We start from the raw sequence: 18127 nt of genomic DNA, 5'->3' as shown, positions 1-18127 counted from the left end.
CGGCACTTCCTCTCCTCCTCTGCCAACTTCTACTTTTTAATGAACACACAATAACAGGAGCGTCTCGCAGCCGGAGCCGGGTCATCATCACGGAGCACTAATGGACGAGCTGTGTGACGCTCTGAGCTGCTTTCAACAAAGGTTTAGCATGCATGACTTGTGTGTTTGTGCGCGCGCGTGTGTGTGTGTGTGTGTGTGTGTGTGTGTGTGTGTGTGTGTGTGTGTGTGTGTGTGTGTGTGTGTGTGTGTGTGTGTGTGTGTGTGTGTGTGCGCGTGCGTGCGTGCGTGCGTGCGTGTGTGTGTTATTAATGTGAGGACCAAATGACCTCGCAAGCAGTGGTGTAAAGTAACTAAGGACATGTACTTAACACATTGATTGCCAAGATCGCATCGATGCGTTCTTTCAAATCCATCGCTTGAGTGCCAGCATTCCTTTTGAATTTTCATTGTTTAATCTGTGATCGCACGGCTGTGTTTATTTCTCATCAGCACTTTCGTTTTCCACCGGAGCCGGATGTAAAAAAAAAATTAATTTCCGGGTCACATTGTTTTTCTCCGGTCATTTTCGCCCAGAATAGGGAAAAACGCGGTATAAAAAACGAACGGACAGCTCAACTTCTATTTTCTTTGGTCCGGGTGACTAACAGTCATCGTCTTCGTGTATCACATCGTTTTCAGGCCGATCAGCGGATCAGGGAGTGTCGAAAACATAACATCCGGTGAATGACAGGATATGACGTGGGCCTGTTTGGGAGGGGGCGAGCGAGGTGATCAATGTGTGGATTTGCTGCTCTCTACTGGTGGAACTGTCGTACGTGCTTGACACCACAATCAGAGAATTTATTTGAATGAAAAATTACAACAAAAAAAAATAAAAAACACGCAAATTGCTAGCACAGGGGTGAGTACATTATGAATAAACTCTGGCAGTCAATGTGTTAAGCACAGTACTGTACTTAAGTACAATTTTGAGTTACTTTTTACTTTACTAGAGTATTTCCAATTTGCAATACTTCGTGACAAGTTACCAGGAACAGTCTGGTGACCACCGGAGAGACGGTTGACAGCCGGAATGTAGACGGAACTATAGGGAGCAGTATGGGTTAGCGCCCCCAGCCTGTGTCTTCTGTGAGGAAGAAGCCCAACAAACCCACGGTGAGGCCTTTCAGGCAAGCCGCAAGTGGAGCCTGCAATACCACCACGGCCCAAGAAACCATCACGCCGGAGTGAAATGTTTGGAGCGGGGGGGAGTCTGGTGCAACGCTCAGGTCCTGGACCTGGTGAGACGAAGGAGGAGCCCGGCCAGGAGGCCATCCACAGAGCCTAGTCCCTCCACGTGCCAGAGCCTCCCCCGGTCTCTGCAGAGTAGTTCCGGAGAAGCGGTCTGAGTGGCCCTGTCTTTCCCTAAGAGGACTGACCGTGGGCAGCTACTGGGACGTAAGTCGGGGCTTGATCAACCCCGGCTGGGTCACCTGGGCGAGGGTGTATGTTGTTGCGAGACCCGAAACACCCGATGACCCCAGGCTACAACACTGATGATACGTCCCAGGTGCATCCATGTGATCTTTTTTATTTACTTCTACTCCACTACATCTCAGAGGCAAATATGGTATTTTTACTCCACTACAATTATTTGAAAATTTTAGTTACTAGTTACTTTGCAGATATAAATTATTATATTATAACATACCAACATTACCACTTTAGCCCTATTTTATACATAGGCTACTTGAAAATAGACGATCTACTAGCTCACAAGCTTGTAGATCTGCCATGTTCAAACATTAGTAGGCTACTTTTAGTTTTGGTACTTTAAGTATATTTTGATGCCAATACTTTTGTACTTTTACTCAAGTAACATGTTGAACACAGGCCTTTTACTTGTAACAGAGTATTTTTATATTGTGGTATTGCTGCTTTTACTTAAGTAAAACATCTGAGTACATCTTCCACCACTGCCCGCAAGTTGAATATTTATTTTCAATAAAAAAGCCAATCTACGACTAGACTTAATAAAAGAGCATCTAGATTTTAATCAAGAATTCCATAAAATAGCCGATCTACACGCTCACAACGCGTCACATTCCGTTATATTCACTATTTGTATAGCTGATAGGGTCGTGAAATGGTTAAACCTTTTAACAGCTCTTGTGAATGTTAGTTTGCTTCGTGTTCAAATCAACGTCTGCAGTTTGTCGGGCATAATATATTTACATCCAACATTTACTGTTTGTCCTCTGTGAGAGACAGAAGCAAAGGAGGAAGAGAGGAAAATAAAAGACAGTGCGTGCGACTGCGTATTATCAAACAGGCTGTCTGCTAACCCAGTAAGACTAGGAACGCATCTGTGTCACTTTAGATTCATTTGGCTGTTCAGAAATAGCAGATCTACAAGCTCATTGGTACGAGCTTGTAGATCTGCTGTTTTTTGGAACAATCGTGAAAATGTGTGCAAATCTTTGAATATATATATATTTTTTAAGCGAACATTTGTAACTCAAATCTTTGCTTCTCGGGGTCTCTGGAACAAAAAAATAGCAGATCTACAAGCTCATAGCGCGGCACTCGGTGCCGCGCTATGAGCTTGTAGATCTGCTATTTTGTAATAGCGAAAGCAATCTAAAAATGACAGAGACAAAATGATATGCAGCATATTTGGCCGTGGACCCCCCCAATCTCAACATATTTGTTTCCAGGGACCTCCCAGACGCAAACATTTTGCTTTAAAAAATATATATATATATTCAAAGCTTTGCGCAATTATTTTTTTTTAATCTACAAGCTCATAGCGTCAATGAGCTTGTAGATCTGCAATTTTTTTTTGAATAGCCAACGTATAAGATGACACAGATCCTTGCCCGGTTTTAACAGGTTAATAAACCCCCGAATATCAGTAAACTCAGATACTATCCAGCCAGCAAAACGTTCCTACTGCCGTGTGCGTCTTCTCCTGCATTATTCATGATATATATCGGTCTCTGTCGGGTGGAAAGCTTGTATGTCCAACACCGTTGCTTTTTTTTAAATTATAAAATAAAAAAAAATGTGAAATGTGAAAATTGTATAATCCCCAAAGCAAAGATTTGTGTTAAAAATGTTCACTTTGAAAAATATATATATTCAAAGACTTGCACACATTTTCACGATTTTTATAAAACGTTGCAGATCTACAAGCTCGTAGCGCGGCACTCGGTGCCGCGCTATGAGCTTGTATATCTGCTATTTTGTGAATAGCCAAAGAAATCTAAAAATGATGCGTTTCCGGTCTTAATGGGTTAAAACGTGCATCGGTTTTGTTCTCCCTCTCGCTCTCTCTGTTGTGTGTCTCTCTCTTTGTTGTGTGTGTGTGTGTCTCTCTCTTTGTTGTGTGTGTAAGTGAATTCTAATCGCTCAAGACATATTCTGCTATATGTCAGCACCACTGCCTTAAACATGATGTAGTGTTGTTGTTAGTAGGAATAAACACACCACTACCTTAAACATGAAATGTTTTTCTGTGTGGAGTTTGCATGTTCTCCCCGTGTCCCCTATGGGTAGGTACCCTCACAAAAAAACATGCTGTAATCCTGGTCTCTATACTGCCTCCCCCTGGTCAGCCGGGGTGCCTGATGGAGGGGAAAGGAACTGGTTGGAATAACGTGTTCCTTCCACGCGCTACGTCCAACCGGGGAAACTCTCCCCCTGTCAGGTGATAAGAAGCGGCTTGCTAGCTCCTCAAGCATTGAAGGAGGCATAAGCTCAGTTCTGGGCTCTCCTTAGGCTGGCAGAGGGAGAGTAGCGCCCAGGATTATATAGGCAATTGGCGCTATTTTTTTATTTTGGACTTAAACGGTGGTCTGATTTGTGGATTTATTTCCCATTGCAATGTTACCGAAATATTGCGATATTAAAGGGATATTTCACTTTCAAAAAAACTTTTGGTCATTTTATCATATACTCAGGCCTTTGTGAGCCCCCTAGACAGTTTTTAAGTTGCTTGATTCATTATTTAGATATTTGATATTCATTTTATCAGACACGCCCCCTTCCTATACAAACCCATTGTAACTTCAAACTTCATTTTAACCATGTTAGATTCATCAAAAACACCCGTCCTTGGTTCTGGTGACTCATCCTGCCCTCCTAATGTGTGAGGGGGCCGTGTTTTTTCAATTACTTTTTTCATTTATTTTTTATATATTTTTTGGAAAATGAAAAAAATTAAATACAATAAAGAAATTAAATAAAATAAATGAAAAAAGTAATCGGAAAAACACGGCCCCCTCACGCATTAGGAGGGCAGGGTGAGTCACCAAAACCAAGGACGGGTGTTTTTGATGAATCTAACATGGTTAAAATGGAGTTTGAAGTTATAATGGGTTTGTATAGGAAGGGGGCGTGTCTGATAAAATGAATATCAAATATCTAAATAATGAATCAAGCAACTTAAAAACTGTCTGGGGGGCTCACAAAGGCCTGAGTAGATGATAAAATGACCAAAAGTTTTTTTGAAAGTGAAATATCCCTTTAAGCTTTTTGTGACCCATTAATTAATTCCTATGATAACCCCTAATTGCTCCCGATGTGCAGGTTGGTGCCTTGCACATCCAACCTGCACATCGGGAGCAATTAGGGGTTCAGAGTCTTGCTCAAGGACACTTCGACACTAACTCTGGGGGAGCTCTCCAGCCCGGGATTGAACTGGGAACCTTGCGGTTTTCAGTTCCCTCTACCCCTGAGCCACTGCCGCCCCTCATGGTGCCCCATCCAAACAATGACATTGTTGTAGACAGTTTATTTTTACTCTATCTCTTTTGTTTGTTTGTTTGTTTGTTTGTTTAGTGTTTTGCCTGATTAGTGTAAGTCATTTCCACACTACAACCTACGCACTCAAATGCAAGCAAATGCCTGGCAATGTCGCCTCTATCCTGATGGGACCCGAAATCCTGTTGCAGAGTGATGAGCAATATTATTTAACCCATTAAGACTGGGAACTTATCTGTCATTTTAAGATTTCTTTGGCTATTTTTTAAAAATCGTGAACATTTGTGCAACTCTAGCTCAGTGGTGCTCCACCTTTTCCATGTCAAGGACCCCCAAAATGACATGTATTTGGCCGCAGACTTTTCCGACACCCCCATCTCTCTATCTCATCTCGCCTAGGCTGCTCAGGGTGGAAGACAGGGTTAGACAACTAAAAATGGGACTGGTCTTCAAAATTGTAAATGCAGATTTGCCCGAAATGCCCCCTATACCCGCATAATCTGTCTAAATACCTCCAAAAAGTTAGTGACACCCACAGTCACCAAACTAGAGGGAGCGTAAACAACAATCTGGTAACACCCACCCATAAAACAAACATGGGCAAATTATCCTTCTACAGCACGGCCACCAAGGTATGGAATAGTCTAACCCCATCCCTCAAAAATTGCAGTTCGCTGGGCTCATTCAAAACAGCCCTAAAAACTCATCTGTCTGGAGGCCAAAAGAGGAGGTAGTACCAGTTTCCCGGTAGACAGACGACTCCCCTCCACTTATTATTATTTATGTTTTTTTTGCACATAGTGGTATTTTTTCTCTGTGTTTTTATGTTGATATTGAACTGTTTGGTTGCTACTATATATGCCTATGAAATTAATACCAAGGACCCCAACGGAAACAAGTCCGCAAGGACTTTTTTGGTCCTTTTAGACAAAAAGTATTATAAATGTAACTGTGTTGTTTTACATTCCTTTTGCCTAATAACATTTTCAATCAATCAATCAAACTCTCTCCCCATTTCCTGTCAGCCTACGATCCTGTCAATAAAGGCATGAAAGCCCCCAAAACAAATATTTAAAAAGAAAACTGAGTACTTCTTGGCCGTAATCCATGCTGAAATCACATGTCCCTTTCCCCACGCACGGTGTCACTGTGATCTTTACCTCCCTCCGGAAACCATGACAAACACTCAGGAAATAGCATTATCATTAGTGGTGACATTTAAAACTCAAATACCATTCTTTTTTTATTCCTCCATGTCCTGACACACGTTTCTGTGTCTCTTCCTGCGCATGCAACCACTGGTTCTACAAAGTAACTAGTAACTAAAGTTTTCAAATAATTGTAGTGGAGTAAAAAGTTGCCCACAAATGCTCGTCTCTGAGATGTAGTGGAGTAGAATTAAAAGTACTGAAAATTGGAAATACTCTAGTAAAGTAAAAATACCTCAAAGGTTTGCACAGTACAGTACTTGAGTAAATTGCACCTGAACATTGGTTCTGGTGAAGCAGGTTTGTACTTCTAGGGGAAGTACTTAATACAGATCATTATTTCCATTTGGCCAAAGCAGAAACAGACTGTCACCCACGAGCCCAGGCAGACAGCTTGTCAATGCTGGGACGATGCATCTACTTGTCATGCCAACAAACAACCATTGCCCAGTTTATGTCCACGGCTGCTTTTAACTGGATCAAACCGTCATAAACGAGCAAACACACCCACACTAACGTTATGTCTGCTGCAATGGCACATTTACTCAAGTACTGTAACATAAGTACAGTTATTGAGGTATTCTTTTACCTCACTGGATTATTTTCAATTTACAGTACTTTTACTTCTACTCCACTACATATCAGAGGCAAATATTGTACATATACAATGTATGTAATGTATCTACAATTGTGAGCTTTTAGATCTGCCATTTCCAAAATATTTGTATACATTTCACACAAAAAAGGCCTACTTTCTACTTTTGGTACTTTACGTACATTTTGATACCAATATTTTTGTACTTATACTCAAGTAAATTTAGAAATCCCGACTTTTACGCGTAACAGAGTATTTCTACATTGCAGTATTGATACTTTTACTTCAGTAAAAAATTTGAGCACATTTTCCACCACTGGCTATAAGTGTGTAGCCTACTTCACGTTCACACACTGAGCGACAGCCTCGACAACTTTTCTCAAAAGCTTGAGAAATCACAAACATGGTTAAAAAGCCCCGCGTTGTCCTGTTGCATTTCCTGGTGGGTGTAATTAATAGATTGTTGAAGATGTACTTCCAGCGCCTACGCGGGTTAGAGAAAACACTCCCTCACACTGTCCATGTGCATTTCACTTCATGTTGTTATCATGGTCTATAAGAAACAACAGCTTTTTTTTTTTAACCATACGACCCACGTTGACAAAGAAAATCAATTTCTTCGATCTGTTTTTCTCTCTCTGATATGTCTGCAATTCCGCACGGTTGTGCTCAGACTATAGCACAAGCTTGTATAAATATAGGGCAGAGGTGATAGCAGTTCATCACATGATGTTGCCCGCTATTTGCACTATGTACTCTATATACAGCACTTGGTTACAAATGATTTAATACTTCTGTTGCATGAGTGCTTATCCTATAGCCGATAAGATACTGTAGAAAAGCGTGTGCGCTAAACTCAAGGCTTACAGAGGCTAAAGACTGGTGCGAGAAGCCAGCATGAAAGTTCATAAACAATGTATGTATTTCATGTAAATACAAAGTGTGAATATTATATTTGATCTTGGCGTTCAAGCTCTGCTATACATTTACATCCCTGCTCAGTACATTAGAAGACAACCGTTTAAGAGCAGGGATATATTCATCTATACCAACCCCCCCCCAGGGGAAAACAGAACCCTTAGAGAAAGCAGAGCCTACTGGTGGTGCTGGGGTGGTGGTGGTGGTGGGAGCATACACGAAGCATACAAACATCATTCAGTGGCAGCACCAAGCCCCCAGAGTTGCTGAGAAACATTGAAGCCGCCACCCCAGTGGCCAAAGCTGGAACTGCAGGCGGGGAGAAATACATGCACGAGCAAAAACATACTGAGAGATATTTATATATATAAATATAAATATGTAAACATATTATACATACATACATATGCATTATTTACATATAAATATGCATCTCGAGTGTATTTAATAAATATCTCGCGTTCAATCCTTGACACACCGGGCTGCCGTAGGACGCAAAAAGGACACTAGTGCTCATGCTCATAACTCTATGTGTGATCAAAAAACGACTCAATAATTCTACTTCCGGCAGGCTTCCGGGTGCTTCAAAACGCCACTGAGCACATTCATTGAAATGATAGCTGGGGGCGGGGCAATCCGCCCTCTAGTTACATTATACCTCTATGGGCAGCACTGACACAGCCTGGAGACCAGAAGGATCAGCCATTGCAACAAACAAAAAAAAATGCCGCTCAGTTGTGATTGGATTTCACTAGTGAGGGACCAATCAGGGCCCAGTATGCAAATACGGGGCGGGTTTATGACCAGATGCATTTTTTTTTTATCCGCCCCTTGGAAATGCAGGTTCCACACAGAGATCTGAGACTAAGTTCTACTCAGTGATATTAGTCTGGGCCATGCCAGGCTAGCACCGATAGCAAGAGGAAGTACAATGAATCAGGTGAGTTTAAGAAAGACCGCCAATTTGGTCAGCTGCTTTGCAGGGCCGTGTTAATGTCAGAATGCGCCCTATAGGCAAAGGACAGTTTTCGGGTCATTTTATAGCACACCAACGTATTTTTTTGCATATTTAGCAGATGTATAGCAAAACACGTTTTTTTTTTTCAGAGCAGTGGTTCTCAAAAAATAGCAGATCTACAAGCTCACAGCGCGTCACTTCATTCTTCATTTTAACTTTTGTTGATAAATCTTCCCCTGGCACAAAAAATTTTTCCAATGGGGGGGTCTGCGGCCAAATACATTATATATCATTTTGGGGGTCCTTGGTTTAAGAAAGTTCTACAGTACTGATTTAGAAGGCATTTGTAGAATGGGCTTCAGGTCTTACTGGTGTAATGTCTTGTTATCTCTCTGTCTGCATCAGCATCAGAGTGTAATGTGGAACATGTTTCTCTATGGATAATTGTCTGATTCACAAAGCCTATTTGCCATGCTTCCACTGCTCTCAGCACATGACACAAAGTACAGTAAGTGCAGAAGAGAGAACGCTGGAGCAACACGGACAGTTTAGGCCTTTTATTTATTTAGGTGCAAGTAAAACAGATAGACTGACGTTTCGGTCTTTCGACCTTCCTCAGAGTCATGAGTCATTTGATGCGATTTATTTTTATATTTTTTGTTTTTTTCACCTCGCCACAGACCTCGCTAAATACCTTACGATCGCGCGTTAAACTGTTTGTAGACACACAGGGTAGCTGTGTGCAGTGGCCCAGAGAAGACATGTTCAGTCGGCGATCGTCCATTTTGCAGTAGTCGCAGTTTCTATTAAACAGCGTTCAGCGCGGAGAAAAACAACACCGAGATAATGGCGGATTAGCGGAGGCTTTAGAGCGGCGGGGGATGGGAACGAAAATCTTCGATTGACATTCATTTCCGTTTCCGGTGTGCTACAATGAAATGTGTGAAATGAAATTATTTAGGTTTGTGTAGAACTACGCGATTGGCACGCAATGTGTTAATCTGTATCCTGTCTGAGTTCTCTATCCCGATTGGATAGAATTGGTATCCCAACCTGAAAATGCATTTTCTGTTTATTAAAGAGCTGGAGAGACATAGAGACTCCTGTTACTGAACAAACAAACACTCTATAGCAATGATTATCCAAATATTGAGCTATTTAACACTTACTGTAACAAGAAAGAAAGAATGAAAGAAAGACCCATACATTAAGTTATGTAGTTAGGCAGTTATGTCATATTTTATAGTATACTTTGTCTATTGTGACTTTTTAAAGATCTGCTATCTTTAAAAAGTTTGACACATTTTGAAATACTTTTGTACTTGTACTCCAGAATCTTTTTTTTTTACTACAGAGTATTTCATTGTGGTATAACTACTTGTGTGGTGGCTGCTCTGTGAAGGATTCCATGTATGAAGTATCTGTACTTTATTTTGAGCATCTGTACTTTACTTGAGTATTTGTAGTTTTGTAGTTACTTGTGACTTTCGCTCCAGCTTGTAGATCTGCTATTGTCTAAATCAATCAATTTTCAACCATTGTCATGCCAAGGACCCCTAAATTGATATACATTTTGGCCGCGGACCCCCATCTAACGATGTTTTGTGCCAGGGACCCCCAGAAGCAAAGATTTGAGTAATTTTTTTTTGAAATGAACGATTTTTCAAAAATAGCAGATCTACAAGCTCATATCTGCTATTTTTGAATAGCCCAAAGCTAAGTAGTTAAAATGATTGTGACGCTATGTTAACTAATTTAGCTGGGGACCCCCTGGTACCCCCCCAAGGACCACTGGTTGATAACCACTGGTCTAAATGTTTGTCTCTTTCTCAGGTCATTTTGACAATTTGGCCAACGTTTGATTTGTTTTTATAGCATAATGTGTTGGTTACTTTTTGACATAGTAATGGTCTTAGTATTGTTTTTAATCTATTTTAGAGGTATTAAAAAGGTCTCACAAGTCCTTAAATGGTCACTTTAGAAAGGTGCCATTTATACACTTACAGTATACTGTCAGGGGTGGAAAGTAAGTACATTTACAAGTACTTAAGTAAAATATTTAGGTATTTGTACTTTACTTGAGCACTTCTAATACTTTTACTTCTACTCCACGACATCTCAGAGGCAAATATTGTACTTTTACTCCACTACAATTATTTGAAAACTTTAGTTACTGGTTACTTTTCAGATATAAATGATGATATTATAAAACATACATTAACCACTTTAGCCCTATTGTATACATCTACAAGATCACAACGCGTCGCATTGCGACGTGTTGTGCAGCTTGTAGATCTGCTATTTTCAATTATTTTAGTACTTTTACTTTTGGTACTTTAAGTACATTTTGATTCCAATACTTTTGCACTTTTACTCAAGTACATTTAGAATTACCGACTTTTACTTGTAACAGAGTACTTCTACATTGCAGTATTGATACTTTTACTTAAGTAAAACATTTGAGTACTTTTTCCACCACTGTATACTGTATGTTGGTTTGTTTACTGTCGCGTGAGAAATCAATGTTGCACGTTAAGCTAATCATCTGGGGACCCCTCCAAAATCATCTGGGGACCCCCCTGGGGGTCCCGAGCCCCAAGTTTGGGAACCATTGGTGTATGAAACAAAAAGACTGCATCAAAATCAATGGGCGGACGAGCACTGGAACTACTAAAGCTTTACTTTGTAAGTGCTTTAAGTGATTTTGAGTCATAGTAAGTGTTAAATAGCTCTATGTTCCCATAGCAATCATTGCTAAAGTGTTTGTTCAATAGCAGGGCTCTCCCCGTAACGCCAGGTCTTTAGTAAATAAACAGCAAATACATATTTAGGTCGGTATACCAATTTAACCCATTAAGACCCGGGAAAGCATGTGTCATTTTATATGTTAACCACTTTAACCATTATTTTATACTTTGAGCTATTCAAAAATAGCAGATATACAAGCTCATAGCGCGGCACCGAGTGCCACGCTATGAGCTTGTAGATCTACCATTTTTCTTTTTTTAATCATGAAAATGTGTGCAAATCTTTGAATATATATCTTTTAAAGCAAACATGTTTAACTCAAATCTTTGCTTCTGGTGGATTCTACAATGTCTTCTAAATCCAAACAGTTTTTTTGAAAAAACTCATGTTGCTATAATATCAGTGGTTCTCAAACCTTTTCATGTCAAGGACCCCCAAAATGATATGAATTTGGCCATGGACCCCCATCTCAAAACATTTTGTTCCAGGGACCCCAAGAAGCAAAGATTTGAGTTCAAAATGTTCGCTTTAAAATATATATATATATTCAAAGATTTGCAGACATTTTCACGATTTTTCTAAAACATCAGATCTATAAGCTCGTAGCGCGATGAGCTTGTAGATCTGATATTTTTGAATAGCCAAAGAAATCTAAAAGGACACAGGTGCGTTCCCGGTCTTAAAGGGTTAATATAATGTGGAGAGAGAATACTCATACAGGATACAGGATAAAGAAGAAGTGAAATTGGAAGTGATTAAAAAAAAGAAGACAAAAAAGAGGAAACAAGCTGATGAAACTGGAAGTGGAACAGAGATACATGTAAATTGTGGCCTTCTCATTCCGGACTGGGTGGAAACACAATATGCGATACGACGCATTGTGAGTTTGTAGATCTGCTTTTTTTGGGGGGGTTGGGGGGGGGGGGGGGGTTTGAAACATTTATACCTTGGCACAAAATATTTTCAGATGGGGTCCGCGGACAAATTCATATTAATTTGGAGGCCGTTGACAATGTATAAAAATATTTTGAAAATAGCAGATCTACAAGCTCACAATGCGAGCCCCCGCGAGCCCAGGATAGGTGTCCCTTATTTTAATCTCTGGGAGTTGGCAACCCTTTGCCATACCTTAACTGCAGTGGTGGAAAGTAACTAAGTACATTTACTTAAGTACATTTTTGAGGTATTTGTACTTTCCTTGAGTATTTCCTATTTCCAATACTTTTACTTCTACTCCACTACATCTCAGAGGCAAATATTGTACTTTTACTCCACTACAATTAATTGAAAACTTTAGTTACTAGTTACTTTTCAGATATAAATTATTACATTATGAAACATACATTAACCACTTCAGCCCTATTTTATACCTAGGCTATTTGAAAATAGCAGATCTACAAGCTCACAACGCGTCGCATCGCGACGCGTTGTGAGCTTGTAGATCTGCTATTTTCAAATATCTTAGTACTTTTACTTTTGGTACTTTAAGCATATTTTGATGCCAATACTTTTGTACTTTTACTCAGGTAAATTTTGAATTCTGGACTTTTATTTGTAACGGAGTATTTCTATATTGCAGTATTGGTACTTTTACTTAAGTAAAGCATTTGAGTACTTTTTCCACCACTGCTTAGCTGTTGCTGAACTGACGCCACTGCGCTGGGAGATCACTGCGCGGCCAAGCGGGTGGCATTGCATTCAATCTCCAAGCCTCGTCCCCCCCATTAAGTTTTAACCCTATACGAACGGGAAAGAATCTGTGTCATTTTTAGATTTTAGCTATATATAATTTATACTGTATGAATTAGCAACATGCATTTTTTTTCCAGAAAACTGAGTATTTAGAACATTGGTTAAGAACAGCGGTTCTTAAAAAAATAAATCACACCCTGTGTGAAGTGGGCGGTGTCTTGCTAGCTAATCACAATACTGAATGGAGTCAACCAATCATGTACAAAATATAATATAATAATGTACATTTATTGAAACACTCTTTATGATGGACGAAACCATAACTTGAAAAAAACAATTTTTTGTTTTTTTTCAAGTTATGGTTTCTTATATAGGGCTATGCACATGTGTCATGTGACACTGGCCAATCACAGTCCTGAATAGACTGTGATTGGCCAATCACAGCGCAGGATAATTGTACAAATTTCCTGGGCCCAGATCACAGCGCAGGAAAATGTACATTTTTCCAAATCTCACTTATAGGGGCGGTTTCACCGCCCAAAAATAGCAGATATACAAATGTAACGGAGTGGTTTAAAACCTCAGCCTGATGATGGCCTGAAAGTCTTAATATTTCCCCCCGAGCAATGGGGATATCCCTTTGGCTTAGTGGTCAAGATGCTGGCTTTTCACGTGGGAGACCACACGGTTCGAATCCTGGGCGTTACGCAAGCTCACAGCAGCTTGTACATCAGCTATTTTTGAACATTTTTGAAAAATCTTTAGAATATATTTTTTTTTTTTTAACACAAATTTTCTCTTCTGTGGGAGAAAACAATATTTTAATATGGGGGGTCCACGGCCAAATACATAATCATTTTGGGGGTCCTTGGCACATAAAAAAAGTCGAATCAGCCTCAGGTCTTTAATGGGTTAAACCGAGAAGGGTGTGGTGTGTGGGAAGAATTCATTGCGCTATATAATATGGCCACGTTCCGTGATGCACGCCTCCTGCGATCGCCTCATAAAAATGTATAATTCTTGCAACCAGCAGCACCACATGGGAACTGAGAGGATAATATTAATGTTCTCTGGAAAAAGAGAAAAAAAAAATTGGAAGGCGTATAAGTGCTCAGCGCTTTGCCCACGAGAGCGAACACCGAGAAAAAAACGGGGGGGGGGGGAAACGGCGTAATTACAAGCTCTCTCACCTCAGGAGATTACTCCAGCATTGTTGAAGGCCTGTGCGCTGCAGCCACTCCTGACAAATCATGTTTACTATAGAGGCGAGCAGCGGATTACACGTGTCTGCATATATGAGAGACACTCAGCAGTGTGTTGGACGGTTAATAGAGTATCGGAAGTCTTGACGTCACTCCGTTATCCCCTGCAGTCATGCACAGTGATGGAAGAAGTGCTCACATTTTTAAGTATATCTGTCACAGGGAAATTGGCATTCCAGGGAAATTGAAAGAGGAGCGCTCGTTTTTAGGCGCAGGGCTTCGGCGCGAGGCCTAGTTGTAAACCGATAGGGGGAGAATAGATATTTTCATGGGTTACTATCCGCGCGTGCGTGTGTGTCGTGGATAAACTAAAACAAATGTTAAAAGCCAGAACACAATAAAATTATCTTAACAGTCATTCTTTCAATAAACCAAATTGAAAGCATGGCGCGTGCGTGTGTGCATGCGTGCGCGTGTGTGTGTGGTGGGGGCATAGATTGAAAAGGGGGTTAGGGTCTAGTCTAGTGTGGCTTGCATTGCCTTCTAGTGTTGGTTCTACAGAATTGCCTGCGGGGGGGGGGGGAGGGGGGGTGAAAACGAGCTCTCCTTTTTCAATTTCCCTGGAATGCCAATGTCCCTGTAACATAATTGCAAAGGGGGTTTGTAATAATCAAATCTACAAAGTAACTAGTAACTAAAATTGTCTAATTGTAGTGGAGTAAAAAGTACAATGGGCCCGATTCACTGAGCTGGTCGCAAATAATGTGTAAATAAAGTGACTAAAGGAGGGTGTATTTTCTCTAAGCAAAAACTGACATGCAATTCACAGCGGGGTGTGTGAATCCCTCACATGTGGGGCTCACAGTTGTTCCTCATTTTTGCCTGACAGTCAGAGGCACGTTCATATGGGAGATCATTTGCATTGCTCCACGCCCCTTTTAAGACCATAAAAGGCAACCGGAAAATAGAAACACTACGCGACTCTCCAAAAAGGGACAGATCTACAAGCTTATAACGCGGCGCGACGCACGACAACGTGAGTCTCTAAAAAATGCTCATCCGGAAATCCATACTTCAACAAAGCAAGCAACACAGCCTGCAGAAAATGTTGAGCCGGCATGATTTGGGTTCCTTTCAAGTTGAATTGTTTTATGAACAACCAGGTGTGCTACACCTCTCTCTTCTTTTAAATCACAGCTGAAGACTTTTTTTCCCATATGTGCCGGAGCCTTTTATTGAGCTTCTTTTGATTCATTTCTCATGCTGCACTGTAACCTCAGTCCAGTATCCAGTGGTGGAAAGTAACTAAGTACATTTACTTAAGTACTGTACTTAAGTACAATGTTGAGGTATTTGTACTTTACTTGAGTATTTCCAATTTCCAATACTTTTACTTCTACTCCACTACATCTCAGAGGCAAATATTGCACTTTTACTCCACTACAATTATTTGAAAACTTGAGTTACTTTGCATTTATACATTATTATATTATAAAACATACAGTAACCACTTCAGCCCTATTTTATACATAGGCTATTTGAAAATAGCCGATCTACAAGCTCACAAGGCGTCGCATTGCGACACGTTGTGAGCTTGTAGATCTGCTATTTTCAAACATGTTAGTACTTTTACTTTTGGTACTTTAAGTACATTTTGATGCCAATACTTTTGTACTTTTACTCAAGTAAATTTAGAATTCCGGACTTTTACTTGTAACGGAGTACTTCTACATTGCAGTATTGATACTTTTACTTAAGTAAAACATTTGAGTACTTTTTCCACCACTGCTTTTAAGACCATAAAAGGCAACCGGGAAACAGACACAAAACTACACGACTCTCCAAAAAGGGACAGATCTACAAGCTTTTAACGCGGCGCGACGCACCGCATGACAACGTGAGTCTCTAAAAAATGCTCATCCGGAAATCCATACTTCAACAAAGCAAGCAACACAGCCTGCAGAAAATGTTAAGCCGGCATGATTTGGGTTCCTTTCCAGTTGAATTGTTTTGTGAACAACCAGGTGTGCTACACCTCTCTCTTCTTTTAAATCACAGCTGAAGACTTTTTTTCCCCATGTGCCGCAGCCTTTTATTGAGCTTCTTTTGATTCATTTCTCGTGCTGCACTGTAACCTTATCCCATTAAGACCTGGAACGCATCTGTGTCACTTTAGATTTATTTTTGCTATTCAAAAATAGCAGATCTACAAGCTCATAGCGCAGCACCGAGTGCCGCGCTATGAGCTTGAAAAATCGTAAAAAATATATATATATATTTTTTCAAAAATCTGTTAGGATTTACAAACAATGCGTACATGTGTACAAATGGAACCAAATGTACAAATGGAACCAAGTGTACAAATGGAACCAAATATTTGTACACTCTCAGAGTTACAGACCCATAAGGGTCCATTTGGTTCCATCCAGTGGCGTCGTTAGGCGGGGACTTCAGTGGCTATAGCCACCAATGCTTTATCCAAAGCCACCAATAAAAATAAAAATAAAATAGATAAAAAGTTCTTTTATTTATTATTATTTTGTATTATTATATATCTATAAGCCTAACCTAACCCTACCCCTAACCCTAAAACCGAAATAAAGTAACAAAAACGGGGGGAAAAAGTACCCAAATCCGCCGAAATCGAAAAAATTGCGCGAGCGCACACAGGGGAGGGGACACATGTCCCCAACACGCTGGGAGACCTCACCGTCCATGAAAAGATTACAGCGGCGCGGACACGCCAGTGCCAACTCCTGAAAATGCCCTCGCTTAAGCTCCCGTATATTTTCAAAATAGCTTTTATCAGAGTATTCATACATTGCAGTATTGATAATTTTACTTACTTTAAAAAAAAAAAAATCGTACTTTTTCCACCACTGCACTTAGTTCACCGCAGTAGAGCGGTTCACCACAGTAAAACGGTTCACCGCAGTAGAGTCGGTGTTGTTGAACTTTGCGGTATAAAAGTAAAGAGCCAATGTCCCAGATTTCCTGAGCGTAAACTGTCAGGACGGAAGGTAGAGCCATCTAGAAGAAGACAGGCCCATTCCATCTGCCCCACGGACCCTAACTGCACGGAGGAGGAGGAGGAGGAGGAGGAGGAGAGGCAGAAAGCATTTTAGCTGAGGTGCTCCATCGGGTCCCTCAAATGAAAACGGGGGAAAGTGCGGTGTCGAGTTTTTAAGTGGGTGGGTGGGGGTTTAAAAGTTAACCCATTAAGACCGGGAACGCATCTGTGTCAGTTTAAGATGTCTTTGGCTATTTTTGAAAATAGAAAGTGACAATTTATGCAAATCTTTGAATATTTGTAACTGAAATATTTGCTTCTGGGGGGGGTCCCTAGAACAAAATATTTACCAAATTTTGTCATTAAGAAAAAATATATTTAAGGGGCGCGCGCTGGCCTAGCGGTCCAGGTGCATATCTCATAGGCTGGTAATCCAGCTTGTCGCGGGTTCGACTACTGATCCTGACGACCTTTGCTGTGTGTCTCCCCCCCCCGTCTCTCTCCCTATTTCCTGTCAGTCTACTATCCTATCAATAAAGGCAAAATAAGCCCCCAAAAAATATATTTAAAAAAAATGTATTGAAATATTTGCACTAATTTTTCCAAGATTTTTTGAAAAAAAAATGTCGCGCTGAGATTGTAGATCCGCTATTTTTTACTTTTTTGCCAAAGAAATCTTAAAATGACACACGGACGCGTTCCCGGTCTTAAGAGGTTAAGGTCGATTGTAGCACATTGGCTAAATTACCTCCTGTCCCGCGGGCCTCGGTACCCTCAGGGCAGCTCCGATATGTCACTTACAAGTTAGCAGAGCTGCCCAAAAGGCTTGTTTGTTGGACATCTCTCCGCGCTGTCGGTAATACAGGGTCCTGACACTGACATTCAGCTCTTCCAAGGGTAGCTGGAGCATGAGAGAGAGAGAGCTTTTTTTTTTTCTTTACCAAAGTGGAACAGAGATTGAATGCCAGGACAGAGAGAGAGAGAGAGAGAGAGAGAGAGAGAGAGAGAGAGAGAGAGAGAGAGAGAGAGAGAGAGAGAGAGAGACACACAGAG

The sequence above is a fragment of the Gymnoscopelus braueri genome, assembly GCF_963280865.1.
Source record: "Gymnoscopelus braueri genome assembly, chromosome: 24".
Lineage (NCBI taxonomy): Eukaryota > Metazoa > Chordata > Actinopteri > Myctophiformes > Myctophidae > Gymnoscopelus > Gymnoscopelus braueri.
This window is presented reverse-complemented; position numbering follows the sequence as displayed.